This window comes from Vicugna pacos, chromosome 3 (assembly GCF_048564905.1).
Source record: "Vicugna pacos chromosome 3, VicPac4, whole genome shotgun sequence".
NCBI lineage: Eukaryota > Metazoa > Chordata > Mammalia > Artiodactyla > Camelidae > Vicugna > Vicugna pacos.
Genome location: NC_132989.1, coordinates 84,161,624 through 84,176,202, shown reverse-complemented (window position 1 = coordinate 84,176,202; position 14,579 = coordinate 84,161,624).

Below are 14,579 nucleotides of genomic sequence, written 5' to 3'. Positions count from 1 at the left end.
GTGGAGAAAGAGTGAGTTCTAGTTTCTCTTCCCCTTCTTATAAAGACATCAATTCCATCAGGGGTGCCTCACCCTCATGACCTCATCTAAACCTAATTACCTCCCAAGCCCCACCTCCAAATACCATCACATTGTGGGGTTAGAGCTTCAACATAGGAATTGGTGGGGGTAGGGGTGGGGACACACAAATATTCATTCCATCATCTATCTACTTGCCTATCTATCAGTCTAAATAGAAAATAAATTCCTATGATAAAAATAATTTCAAAGTCAGGATAAAATAGTCATAAATCCAAAAGCAGCTATAAAAAAAGGCAATGGATTTTAATTGAACTATATCAATCATCACATCAGATCTAAGTAATCTAAACACACTAATTTAAAAACAGAAATTGTCTGATTGGATTAAAAGAAAAAAGCAAGATTCAACTATATGCTACCTACAAGAAACCTGTTTTAAATCTAAAGACATGGATTAAAAGTAAAGAAGAGGAACAAACATTTATCAAACACTGATAAAAAAAGAAAGCCAAAGTATCTATATTATCAAAGTAAACTTAAGGACAAAGAATTATTGCCAAGAATAAATGGACATTCATTACATTATAATAAAGAGGTTGATTCATAAAGAAGACATAGCAATCCTAAATGTATATGCATTTAATAAGACAGTTTCAAAATACATGAAGTAAAAACTGGCAAAACTGAAAGGAGAAATAGACAAATCCATAATTATAGTTGGGGTCTTTAGCACTTTTCTCTCAGTAATCAAGAGAACAAACAGCGAGAAAGTTAATAAGGATGTAGATGACCTAAGCAACACTATCAATCAACTTGATCTAATTGATACTTATAGATGACTTCACCTACAATAGCAGTACCTGAAAAAAGTTAAAAACTTGAAATCATGCAATCTATGTTCTCTGATCATGACAGAATTAAAGAAGTCAATAACCGAAAAATATCTTTAAAATCCCCAAATATTTGGAAATTAAACAATGTGTTCTAAACAACCCATAAGTCAAAGAGGAACTCACAAGGGAAACTGGAAAGTATCTTCAATTGAATAAAAATTAAAACACAAAATTTGTAGGATGCAGCTAAAGCAGTGCATAGAGGAAAATGCATAATGTTAAATGCTTATACCAGGAAAGGTTATTGGGAAACTCACAGAAGTGAAAGTAAGAGTGGAGAAACACAATAGGAAAGAACAAGAGAGGAGACAATAACTAGCACATAGCCATCATCACACCTCTCACCCATCCTGTGACCCACTGTTGCATCAGCTGCAGGCCACTGACCACCACAAGTTGCCCGCAAGTCTCTATTGGCTCTAGAAACTAGCCCTAGAAATAACAACCACTCATAACCAGAATGGTCTCCCTTGTTTCTACTTCTTCTTATTACCAACTCGCACTTTGTAATCCAGAGCTCATGGGTCCTGACTGGTAAGCCCAGATCATATGCCTCTATCCTAGCTGCAGAAGCAGTTAGGAGAGTAAGTGGCTTAAGTGTTCAGTTTCTATGATGGGAGACAGCTTGTGTCTCCCATAAAAACTTGAAACCAGAAATTATTAGGATGTTGAATGAGACTTTTCCTGACACTACGTAGCTGGTCAAAAAGGCCCAGATCTGAGAACAAACTGTGCTCTGTATTTTCAAGAGGATTTCTAGACGTCTCTCTCAAGAATTTTCAAGAGGCTGAAGCACTGGGTCTTCTACCCCAACCATCATCCTAGCTCTACTCTTCCAGTCTTTACAGCACAGCTGGAGAGGAGGGAGAATAAAAGAGGAATGCAGTGTTTACTTTGTGAGGGCCCATCCAACAACTCTACAGCCTTCACCCATCCTCATTCAGGCAAGGCTTCTACCAAACCTCTCTAACAAATGAGGGAAGTAGACCCAGGGAATCATTTGCAGAATTTGAGGGTATCTGCAAGAAAGGGTGACTAATGTCTCACTCCCTGCCTGTCTACCTGTCTTATGTGAGTGGATAACTGGATATAAGATTTGAAAAGGACAAAAGTGGAAATTCTAAGGTAAATTAATTTTTATTTAAAACTACAAGACCTGCATGAGGTTATCATTTAATAATGTTAAAGGAGAATTTGACAGAGTATGGCTGAAAGAATTTATGTTGGTGACAGTGCTTAGTTGCAGTCAACAGAATCCACTCTGGCTAGCTTTATCAGAAATGGATTTATTTAGGAATATGGAAAATTCACAGAACCACTGAGATGGTTGAGGCAATAGACCCCAGGTAGAGCTCGAAGGAACTGATCTCAGGAGTTTAATTACCACAGTTAAACATAAAAATAAAAGCAAAAGTCAGAAAGTGACCACAACTTCTGGCTCCAAGACACTGCTTCTGCTGAGAGGGGACAAGTGGATGCTCCGCATCCTGCCTTTTTACACAAATGTTAGTTCTAAGTCAAAATCTTTTGCAGGTACATCTTATTTATGGAAACTAAATTATATGTCTTCACACTTGGGGCATGGGAAATGGCAGTTAGGGTTGTTGTTTCTTCTACATTGGAAAACTGGGATTTAAATTGTGGGAAAATATTAAAATATGGAAAAAATATGTAATAGATTTGGGACAACAAAGTGATAGTATCTACTATAGCTATCACTGGGAAAAACTATTTTATGTTAACTCACATTGAGCTGAGACTGTAAAAAAAAACTTGTTGAAGGAGTGCATAACATTGATCTATACCTCGATTTTCTCACCTGAAATATATCTACATCAATTACACACAGATCTGCCTTATTATGTTAATGGTTGTGAAATATTCCATTGTGTGGATGAACCCTAATACATTCTATCCTCCAATGATAGAAATTCAAGGTGCTTCCCGTATTTTACTATTATTTAAAAAGTGCTGCTATGCAGATTCTGGCACACATGTCACAACTCTCCATGATCAGCTCCTTCCAAATGACAGGCTGAGATCTCTATGGTTTGTTGTTGTTGTTTTCCTGAGTTAAATACAAGGTTCTCTTTTTATTCCCTCTCAAGTTAATGTACTACATACTTTAAAATGAATTATTGAATAAAAACAACAGCAATACAAGCAGACTCATGACAGAGGTAGCTCTCATGCTAGCTATCTTTGTGACCTCAGGCATGTCACAAACTCCTTTGGTCTTAATTTGACTATCTGTTAACTGTGAAGTTTGGACAAAGTGATCTCTGAGGCCCAACTATTAAACTCTGTGGTCCTGAGTAGTATCCTTGACATATATGATACTGCTTTAACCTCTGAGGGTATCAATAACCATGTCTTTCACTTCTGAAAGTCTCAAGAAGAAAAAAACAACTTTCAGTTTTTTCTTGTATCTCCATCCCTTCTCATTTTCCCAGGATGGAAAGCAGTGATTCAGAGTTGACGCTTACTAGACTAATTGGGACATCATCACTGAATAAGGGACAAAATCTGAATTTACCCGTCCATCATCCCAACAATCACCCATATGTCCTGTTGATGTTTGGGTTCTAGAATGTTTATTTCCGAAGAAGCTCTATATCCCTATGGTTAAGGAACTGAAACATCCCTTCCTGATTCATCCAATTCTCTCTGAAGGAGCTACATAATTTTACTAATCAACTGGCTGGATTATTTTGTAAAGCATGGTTTATCAGAATAAGCAATCTGCTTCTTTAATTTGTTTTGTTAATACATACTCTTTAGTCTTTTAAAAACTTTGGAACCAAAACCCAAATTCCTTCATGAAAATTCAGCAAAACCCACTTTAAAAAGTTTCTGTTTAATGTATATGAAAGTACTTTGTAAATGTCACACTTTTACTGGACTCTATCACTGTGGACAAAATACAGAACCCTGGGTCTTGACTGGTCCATGGGTTAAAATGAGGTGGATAACCTTGCAGCAAGGTGAAAACAGCATAGGCTTTGTCAGGTGGCCCAGGATGTAAATCACATTCTGCCTCACTAGCTGTGTGGCCTTAAGGCAGTCATCTTACCTCTTGGGCCTCAAGTTAATAATACTTTCTTTACAGGGCTATTAGGGAATTTTAAAAGTATATGTAACATGTCTGTCATTGGTAATCTCCTGACAATGGTAATTGTTAATATTATTACACATGCATAGCGATGTTGATGAATACAAAAGACATTCGAGAATAACTGGTATTCAAACAGAAGACTGGTCATAAAGGCACGGGGAAGAAGGCAAGCACACTGGACTAGGTGTAAGGAACTACTCTCTGGCGTCCACAAAGCTGGTGAATGGAATCTCCTGATGTCAGTTCACCAGACACAATCTCCATAGGCTCTTATCAAAGCCAATCATGCTTTACTGTAGTCCACTAAACTGTTCATTATCTCTGCACATGATCTCTATGCCAAAAATATTATCTATTCATGCAGAGGTACATGCAATGTGTCGGGTCATCCTGGAACGTCTCCTTGTCTTTTATTCCATACAGACCACTGATTCTGCATCCCTTCCTCTCCACCCCAACTCTGCCTTGGCTCCGGTTGTTATCTTCTGTTTCCTGGATGCTTACATCGACTTTCTCTCACTCCCCTACAAGTCGTCTTTAATCTTACTGCCAGAATGATCCCTCCACTGCCTCCCTATTTATCTAAAGGATAAATCACATTCATGTATAGCACATATGAAACCCTCCATCATCTCTCCCATCCATGTCCTGCCTAAATTCCCATTGCTTCTTGCCATCCTCCTCCCACTCACCACCTCCCCTCTAGTCAAGTCAAACTCTACTCTCCCAAGAATAATGATCTATTTACATTTCCTGGAACACTTCATGTTCTGAGCTGCACCGGCAGTTAGTTCCTCCTGACGCGAATGCCCTCCACTAACTTGTTCACCTGAGAAACACCTGCTCAACTTTCTTGAAGCCTTCCATGACTCCTTCACTCAGCTTATGGCTCTCCTCCATGCTCAACCCATCTTCCAGACAAACTTCACTAAAGCAATTGCCCTATTACAGTGAACTGGTTTACCTACTGGTCTCTCACAATTGAGTTATAAGTCCTTGGAAAGGCTCTTTGATAATACGAACTACATGTTTTTTCATATTTATATCCCCAGGACCCAGCACAACACCTGGCACACAGTAGGTGCTCAATAAATGATGGTAACTGTCTATATTAGTTAGGAATGAATTTGGCTGCAGGTGATTAAAATACATGACTAGGAGTAGCTTGAAAAAATAGGGAGTCATTTTCCACAGATAACAAGACCTCTGGAAGCAGATGGTTACTGTTGTTAGCTTAGCTGTTCACTGATGCCATCAGAGGCCTTGGCTCTTTCAATCTTTCCCTTTTCAATTTATTCTCAGTACCACAGACAGAATAATCTTGTTAAAATGTAAGTCAGACCACATTACAGCTCTACTCACAGTCCTTACATGAGCATTCAAGGTACCACCCAGTTGAATGCCTGCTTTCCTTTTCTCTATAGTACTTAACACCATGTGACATACTGTATCTTTTACTATTATATAGTATATATTGTCTTTCTCTCCTACCACCACTAAAATATAAGCTTCAAAAAAGCAAGGGCTTTTGTATGCTTTGCTCACTTCTCTATCTCTAGCAATTACAACAGTGCCTGGCACATAGGAAACACTCAGTAAACATTAGTTGAATAAATGAATTAATTAAACTCTACCTCTCTTAGAATTTTAGCTTTGTCCTCATCTTTGTTGCCTCATGGTTATATAATGGGTGCTGCTTTCCAGACATCATATGCATGTCCAAGGCAGAGGGAAGGGGAGGATGGGAAGAGTGGTGCCAGTCACATGGGTCCCCTTTTATCAGGAAAGTAAAAGTCCCAATCAGACTTCAGCTTACATCTTATTGGCTCAGGTTATGTCACAAGCTCCTGCCAGAGGTGAGAACACCTAAGAACCAAGTAGGTAACTGGCCATCTTACTATCCTGAGCAAAGCTGGTAAGGTAGGGGAGAGCTGGATATGGGATAAGTAACTAAAAGTGTCTGCTGTGAAACTGCTGAAGGAAGAACCCACACCTTGGGAACAGAGTGAGAGCTATACTACCCTCTCCTTGAATCACTCCTCTGCATCTCACCCCTTCTTGTCCCAGGTGGTCTGGCCCTGGCCACTGGAGTGACAATGAAAGGGGCAGGCAGCCTGTGGTCTGAGCCTCAGGGAGTTCAACAGAGACATAAATGTCTGCTTCCTTGAAGCTTACAGGAAGGCGAGCATGTAATAGTGTACAAATGATAGCACCTCTCAGGCTCACAGGTGCACTCGGCCTTGATCAGGCAAAGAGCTCCTTCAAAGCCTCTGAACTTGGTCACCACAGATTGACACTGCCTGGCCTTTGGGTCCCCAGACTGCACATTGATGAAACTTTGGCAACTGTTAAATTGCCTGTAGATGTGTCCAGTCAGGCAGAAATTTCAGGCAGTGTCCTACAGGCTCTGTGTGTGCTTTCTCTAGAAACAGAGTGGGACTCAGAACCCCTCTCTGCCTAGTGGGTCTACACTGCTCTGTGTTCTCCAGGAAGTGACTGAAGCTTATCTGAACTCGAGGGAACCATGTGACAGTGTCTCAGGAGATGGTTCTCATGACACATGTAGCAGAAGGCATCCAGGGAGAAAAGACAAGTTTAAAGATGTCAGGACCTTGAATGTTAAGGCCTGAGGCATGGTGTCACAATAAAATTCCCTTCAGTTATTCCAGCTCTCACCTTGATTCCACTATGATACCTGTCATTTTGCTCCTCACTAGGTGAGGGGGTCCATGAGAAAAGTGGCTGTGCGCCCATCATCTTTTTGTACCTCGAGCACTTAGCACACTCTCTAGTGTATAGTAGGTGCTCAATAAATGGGCACTGAATGAATGAACGAAAGGTTCTCTGGAAACAGGATGTGACTGAATGTGGGAGTAAGAGGCCAGAGGGAATCCCATGTACCCTGTGGGTTGCACAGTACTTCTCCATTGCCTTTGTATTAAAATCTAAATATTTAAAACAATTTCAAAGATTAAATACTTAGATCTTCTTCTCTACTTTTGTTGCCACTGAACAGAAAGAGGAAAAAAATGCAAGCTTATCCATGGAATTTAAAAAGTTATCAAATAATTTAATATCAAGATAGACCACTCACAGCTAAAAAAATTCCATGATTCTGAGATTCCCCCTCAGCTTTATAATGTAAGAATACTTACTACCAAAGGGATAACTTTGATCCAAGTAAGTTTGTTAGTGTAATCCCCAAATATCTCTAATTGAACATGATTACTTTTTAAAAAATAAATGCAATATCTTCAGTAGCTAATTTCTTGCTCATTTAATTAAAATGTCTGTCATCTCAGATGTGGCATCCAGAGGCTGAAAGTCCCAAAAAGAAGGAAAGTGTTTTCCCTGAATCATGTCCTGGAGTATTTCCAGAGCTTATAATGGTGGAAAGGCGATCCTCTCTTATCTCCTGTGCCAGCCAGCAGCGTTCTGTCCAGACTGTTCCCACATACTCTCACCCAGATGAACTGTATTTAAAGAGACTACATCCTTAACCTGAACACCCTCTGATTTAGAACCCCAGCTGTTCCTGGCCCAAGAATTCATAAAGAAAAAAAGAAAGAAGAGCTATAGTTATAATCCCCTCCCTCTGGCTCCCAATTGTGAGCACCCACAGGCTTGGGAAGTTTATCAATGTGGTGGAAGAAGATAGTTGCTTCTCAATAGCTACCATGTTCAATATCCCTGTGGCCACTGTGTCTGCTATTGTTCCTTTCTGCTGTAAGGAAAGGTGCACATGAAGTCACTACACAGGACTGTCCTATGTGATGTGATGCCACGATTCGGCCGTCTTGTACAGTACAAGCTTTTCATTCCAGGATCGACCATTGTGCCGCTGTTTTGGAGGCAGCTTGGCATGAGCACAGAAAGTCCATACAGCCACCCACAACTTGATCTACTAGTTGTGAACGGAAACTTTTGAACACGCTCCACTGGCTGCACAATGGTACTATTTATTACTTTAGTCTCAGGGGGAAACGTTTGCTGTGTGAATAATACCAGGGACTTATGTAAGCCTCTTCATTTTCAGGGAGCTTTATGGGTGTCAGCAAATTCACACAACACCCTAGTAAGGTAGCAAGGCACTGTTGTGCCTTCTTTGCAGAGAGAGAACCCAGATCACAGCATCAGATTTCCCAAGGCCAAATGGACAGTAAGTGGCATAGACTTGTTTCCAGAGAGACCCATACTCTTCTACTAGAGAGCAAAATTTCCCACCTACAGAAAGACTCCACAGGGCTGAATCCTGGACTTAACACTTGAGGATAATGACCCTGACTTTTGACATATCTCCTAAGGTTGCCTTATCTTAGGTTTTGAATAGATGGGTGCAAAGGGCAAGACAAGGTAGAGGTACCCACATAGGATAATGGTAAAGGTTTTGGCATCTCTCACATGTGTTGCCATCGAGGGACTGTCCAATCTATACTCACAGGATCATGGAGGGAGGAGCTGAATATTCATAAAGCCCCATGAGAAAAAGCAGAACAATTCTTCCCACAATTGAGGACAGTTTTGTTGATTTCAATTGCTAGTTAGGAGACTGAGAAAAAGTTTTTTCTAACAGCTACAGGAACATGCCAAATATTTTCTGCAGTGAGTTGGACTGCAGCCTCCAGAAAGATATACCCAAATCTTAACCGTCAGACCTGTGGTTGTGACCTTATTTGGCAAATGGGTCTTTGCAGATACAACTAAGGATCTCAAGATGAGATCATCCTGGATTTAGGGTAGGCCTAAATCCAATGACAGGCATCCTTAAAAGAGAAAGGCAGAGGGAGATTTGAGACACAGACTCAGGAAGAGGAAGACCATGTGAAGATGGAGGTGGAGACTGGAGTTATTCAGCTACAAGTCAACGGAACTCCGAGGATTGCTGGCAGCCATTAGAAGCTAAGAGAGAGGCAGGAATGGATTTTCCCTCAGACCCTCCATGGAGCCAACTCTGAAAACACCCTGATTTCAGTCTTCTGGACTCCAAAACTGTGAGAAAATAAATCTGTTGTTTTATGCCACCCAGTTTGTGGTTAATTTGTTACGGCAGCCTGAGGACATCAATACACTTGCTTCCACTCCTTCTTCTAATCCTCAGGATCATATGAATTTCAACTCAGTTTAGCTAAATACATACCATGCCAAATCTTTTCATCTGTGTGTGCGTGTGCTGAGGGTATTATAACTCTAAGATGGTGACAATAGTGAATGAAGAAATGCATGGACATGACTTGCCCCATTGTGAAGGTAGAAGGGACACCTTAAAGGAAGGAAAAGTCAAGGACCAGTGGAGTGAATTCAAAATTCTGATCACAAAACAACAGTCTTCATATATTCTCTTTTCCAGGGCACTGCACTAAGAAACACATAGTGGGCCACAAAGTACCCTTTAAAAATCGTATGGCTATAATTATTATCAATTTAATACAAATTTATTACACAAAATTTAGCTAATATAAAGATTCATAATGTGGAAAATGACAACCTCCAATATGCATATGGTACATAACACTCTAATTTTTTTCTCTGAACATATTAACACTCTCTCTCTCCCATCAGTCTTTTAAAAACTGGAATGGAGAATGGGTCTGCAGGACAGCCTGGTATCTACTAGTTTTTTGGCCTATTTCAGTTTGATGAAGGAATGTTTGGCTGAGTGTTCCTGGATGTAAGTCCTGCTTCTTCTAAGTCTTGGGTCAGGCACTAAACTCTCACTAAATACATCTGAGCTGAGATTACGTTTTTGGTTAAGTACAGATTAGTAAACTTTTTCTGTCAAAGGCTGGATAGTAAATATGTCAGGTGTAGCAGACTATGAGGTCTCTGTTGTAGTGTGAAAGTCGTTATAAGTGATGTATACACAAATGAGCATGGCTGTTGTATTATTATTCTGTTGTTACATAACAAATGACCACAAACGTAGTGGCTTAAAACAACACTCATTTATTATTTCTAGTTCTACAGGTTAGAAGTCTGGGTGGACTTAGCTGAGTTCTCCACTTAGGTCTCACAAGACATGAAAGTGTTGGCTGGAGGAGCTCTTATCTTCAGGCTCTAGAGAAGAATTCACTTCCAAGCTCACTCAGGGTGGTGGTTATAAGATCAAGTAAAAAACCTTGAAGGAACACCAAAACTGTAATCGTTGTGGTATCCTACACAATGTCTTAGTCACAGTAGGTACTCAGTGAGTAAGTGAATGAACAAAAACTGGGTGCCAGAAGAGGCAAAGGAGATAAAATGCACCCTAGCCGTTCTGGTGCTGAGTCCACCGCTGTGGGTAGAATAAAATAACCCAACCACTGCTTGGAATATGAGCTCAGGCATGGCCTAGGGGAGTCCCAAGTGGCCCAGAGCCCAGACTCTAGCACCTGTGTACTTTCCTCAGGCTCCAAAGTGAAAGCACTCTAATGAAAAGAGTCGTGTAACAGTTAACATCAACCCAGCACACTCTGTCTTGATCACTGGGCTCAAAAGCCAAGTGAAACGCTCAATAGTCTTTCCCTGAGATGCCAGGTTCAATGTCAGGGTTTGGGTCTCCTTAGTGACAGGCTGGCCTGCCTGGTTGGGCAACAGTGCTGCAGTCCAGACTAGTGGCACTGTGTTTCTTGGTAGGCAAAATGGATGGATGGGAGAGGCATTTTCTAATTGGAAATGAGAAGGATCATGTTATTGGCTGAGGCCGTATCAGAGAAACAGTATTCACTCTGGAAAATCTGGGAGAAAGTGTCCTAGTACGTGAACTCTCCAGGACCTGGATTCACAGAGGATGAGAGGAGATCCTAGGGACCACCAGCTTCAACACTCATTTTTGATGTGGAAAGAAACCAAGTCTCAAGGACATTATATTACTTCCCCAAATGTCCCAAGCTAGTTAGTGAGAGTGAAGGAAGAGCCTATTTATTGGGATTCTCAGTAAAATGCCATGTGTGCTCCACATCCTCTCTTCTTTTTGTCCAAGTTCTTCCATTTTCACATAGGTTAGCACTTTAACCTGAACTGTGCCAGAGATAATTGTTCCTTTTTGCTCCTCCCACTGTCACAGCACCTCTCTGGGCTGTTGTCACTTTTTACCTTATATTTCAGAACACTAAAGAAGGTGCTTCCTGCCTGCATTTTCATGGGTCCTTCTCTCCTGGTTGCTGTTTTAGATAACATATCAAGTCTGCTGGTAAGGAATCAGAGCCTCAGCGGCACCCTGGTTTGATTTGGAGACTGGTTGAGGTCACAGCAATTCTTACATTAACTATCAATACCCAAGTAAGATGGGAAGAGAATTCCAAAAGATTTATTTGCATTTCTACTAATTTATGTCTAAGTTTTCCTTAAAGTGGAGAGTTCTGATTTCCCTCCACCACCTTAGCAATACCTTAAATCTTTGAAGAACATGCTTCTCATCAGACCCCTTCCCTACCAGTGGGTAACGTCTTTTCTTGGTCAACCCATCCCCAGTATCTCAGGATCCCTGTGGTTCCTGCCTTCAATTCCATCTACTTAGTCCCATCTCGAGGCCTCCTGTTCAACAGCTTGGGAGAGCATCATCTAGGAGTATTAAGAGCTGAGCTTCCACCAGGGAATTCTCTGGACTGCAATTCCCCAAACCTCTTCTCTCTTACAAGGCTTCAGGATGGCTCCAGCATGACGTAATGGTCTCATCCTTCTATTCTGCAGCTTGGCCTCCCTTGGTGTTGTTTGATATCCCTCCCTAGCATGACAGGGAGGTCCTATATTTTCACCAACACAGGGCTCTTCCAGCTCTTCCACAAATTTGTGCCCCTCACTTATGCCATGTACAGCTGTGGGACATGGTGATTGTTGTGGCATTTGGCGCTCACTGGGCTTTCTTTTCTTTTCACTGTTAAAACTCACTTATTACTCTGATACTGTCCCCTGCATCACCCCTCTTAGACAATTCACTGTTTTTGTTCCCCAGAGCCATTCATCTTGGAGACTATGGGACTAATGCACCTGGATGGGTTCAGAAGGCCCTGAAGAAATGACACCATGAAGTCATCTACAGAGACCTGCCACCCTGCTAAGAGTTCAGGCAGGAACTCGGCTGTTTGCTTGCACAGGTGGGGCCTCTGCCCCTACCTCTTGCCAAGAGCACCATCAGTAAAAATTAGGAAGAAGCCTCTATCCCTCTTCCTCCCCACATGCTTCACAACTGTTTCTTGAGGAAGCTATTGCATCCTCATGGCTACCAGCTCTGCACATCTTGGGATCCCCATTCTGAGGCCCCTTGCTTGATTCACTGCCCTCAGTCCCCTTTCTCTTTCCATTTTCTTAGAGCAACTGTGTTCATGCAATGAAGGCAAAGCTTGTGTTGTTGAAGCCACAGCTGTTTCCACACACGACACTTACCTTTCTCTTCCTGATCCTGGACAACAGGCCCTGAATGTACGGCTCCTACCTTGGCAGGGGCATTCCTGTCTCAGCTCTGTCACCTGAAGTTTGGTCCTAAAGGAGAGATACGGTGTTACTTGTTATTACTTTTGCCCAGGATTGTTTTGAACCTTAAAAAAATTTTTTCTTTTCCTATTTTATAAGCAAAATGTTATGCCCAACCACCCAAAAAGATCTTGACATGACCCATCTAGGGAGACAAGATCCCACCCCCAACAGGTGTCCCCTTTGAAAACTCATGATGCGGATTCCCTCCAGCAAAGAGAATTTCTCAAACTTAACTTGGCTTATATTATGAAAACAGTGGCCTTTTACTGGTTCCCAAATTATAAAATTCCGTTATAATATGAAATACATTTTTTTCAAAGTATACATACATTTCCTTCTAGAAATGCTGAGACACATCCCCAGGAATTCTCTTCATCTGTGTTAGAAAACCAATGCTATGAAACGTAAGGAAAATAAAATGGAATGGGTGGAGGCCACACAAAGAAAAGCTCTGTGGGATCCAGAGAGAAACAGAGCAGAATCCCTTTATGAAGCTGCCTTTTCAGATGCTTTCCAAGCTGAGGGATGTTCTCAGAAATTGGGATGTGTTCTGTCTCAACATGCACACCATGCCCATTGTGTTTAAAATAGCACAGTTCTGTGTATTATGCTATATATTTCCCAAATGAAAAAGTTTTCACCTCAACTCCAGAAAAGCCCTGCTTTATAAACTTCTTTAAGTGCAAGGAGTTCAATGTGACTCTTGCACCAGCTAGTCAATTTCATCATTTACCATTAGTAGATCCTTGAGAAGCCATGTGAAGACCTCCAGTCTACAGAGTTAATTGCAAGCATATAAACTCAAATACCCCCAGCCAGGGACAGGAAAGGGCTGTATATGTGCATTTTGGGTAAGGGAGTCAGGGCTGGTGGAATTCTAATAGAGAAACAGAGATCACGGCTTGCAGGGCTCTCCTTTGAACCTGATCATTTTTAAGCTTTGCCTCTCCCTGAGCAGTAATAAGAGTTGATGCGATGTGTCATAATCCCAGGGTGTGAAGAGAGACACGAAATGTGTTTCATATTGTAACAGATTTTATAATTTGGGAACCAATAAAAGGCCACTGTTTTCATAAGTGATTTCGATCACTTCAGCTCAGCAGACGTAAGGAAAAAAAATCAACATAACAATCTAACAGACATGATAACAGGAATCATTACCCAGGCTGGTCAACTCTGCATGGTCTTGTCTGCCTTGGCCCCACAAAGCTCCACTGTCCAGTTAAATATACCTGGACTGGCACTTTAGAGACACACACAAACATGGGCTAAGGTTGTGCTGAATAGGAGTGACCTGAAAGAAACAGAGGGGAAAAGATGGTATTAATGGCTCTTTTTCATATCAACAGTATTCAGTTAGAAAAGGAGTAGAGGGTTCAGACATTTTTTTAATGCCCCCAAACCTTACTATGTATCCAGGATATTTTGGGTTCTGCTTAGTATTTGATTTGAGTTTCAACTATTTTAGCAGTTGACTAAGTAAAAGCTGAGTGAATCACATGCATTAAAATCCTGAAAGCCTTTCCCAATCTAAAGACAGCTAATAACTTTTTAGCCTACATTTTACATGAGGAAAAACAAATGTTTCAATAAAGTGTCCCAAATTCTTAGAAGAATCAGAGATAAGAAGCTCCCATCAGTGACTTCAGCGTCGCCGGCCCAATTTAGCAGTTTGGGCTTTGGCAGCAGTCCTACTGACAGGACAGAGGGCTCTTTGGGAAGAAAGACGAGTGTTATTTATTAATTATCTCCAGATGGTCCAGTTCTTACAATTCCTAAGTTGCTCAGATTTTCAGAGTGGAAATTTTATTCATAAATCATTTGAGGTTGATTTGGTCTAAGCAGGGACAATTTTGAGAACACAAATGACAAAAAGAAGGCAAAACAGTCTCTCCTGGGACCACTCAGGAGACTTGCCCTTGCTTGTGATGCCTTAGTTAATCACCATCTGCATTCTACTTTACAATTCACAAAGCCCTTTTCTCAGACTCTCAGACGGATCTCACCCTTTGCACCTGGGAGGAACTGCTGACATCTTCCAGGGAGGGAACCAAACAGAATCATTAATTTACTGTTAGAGAGTATCTATCTATCTATCT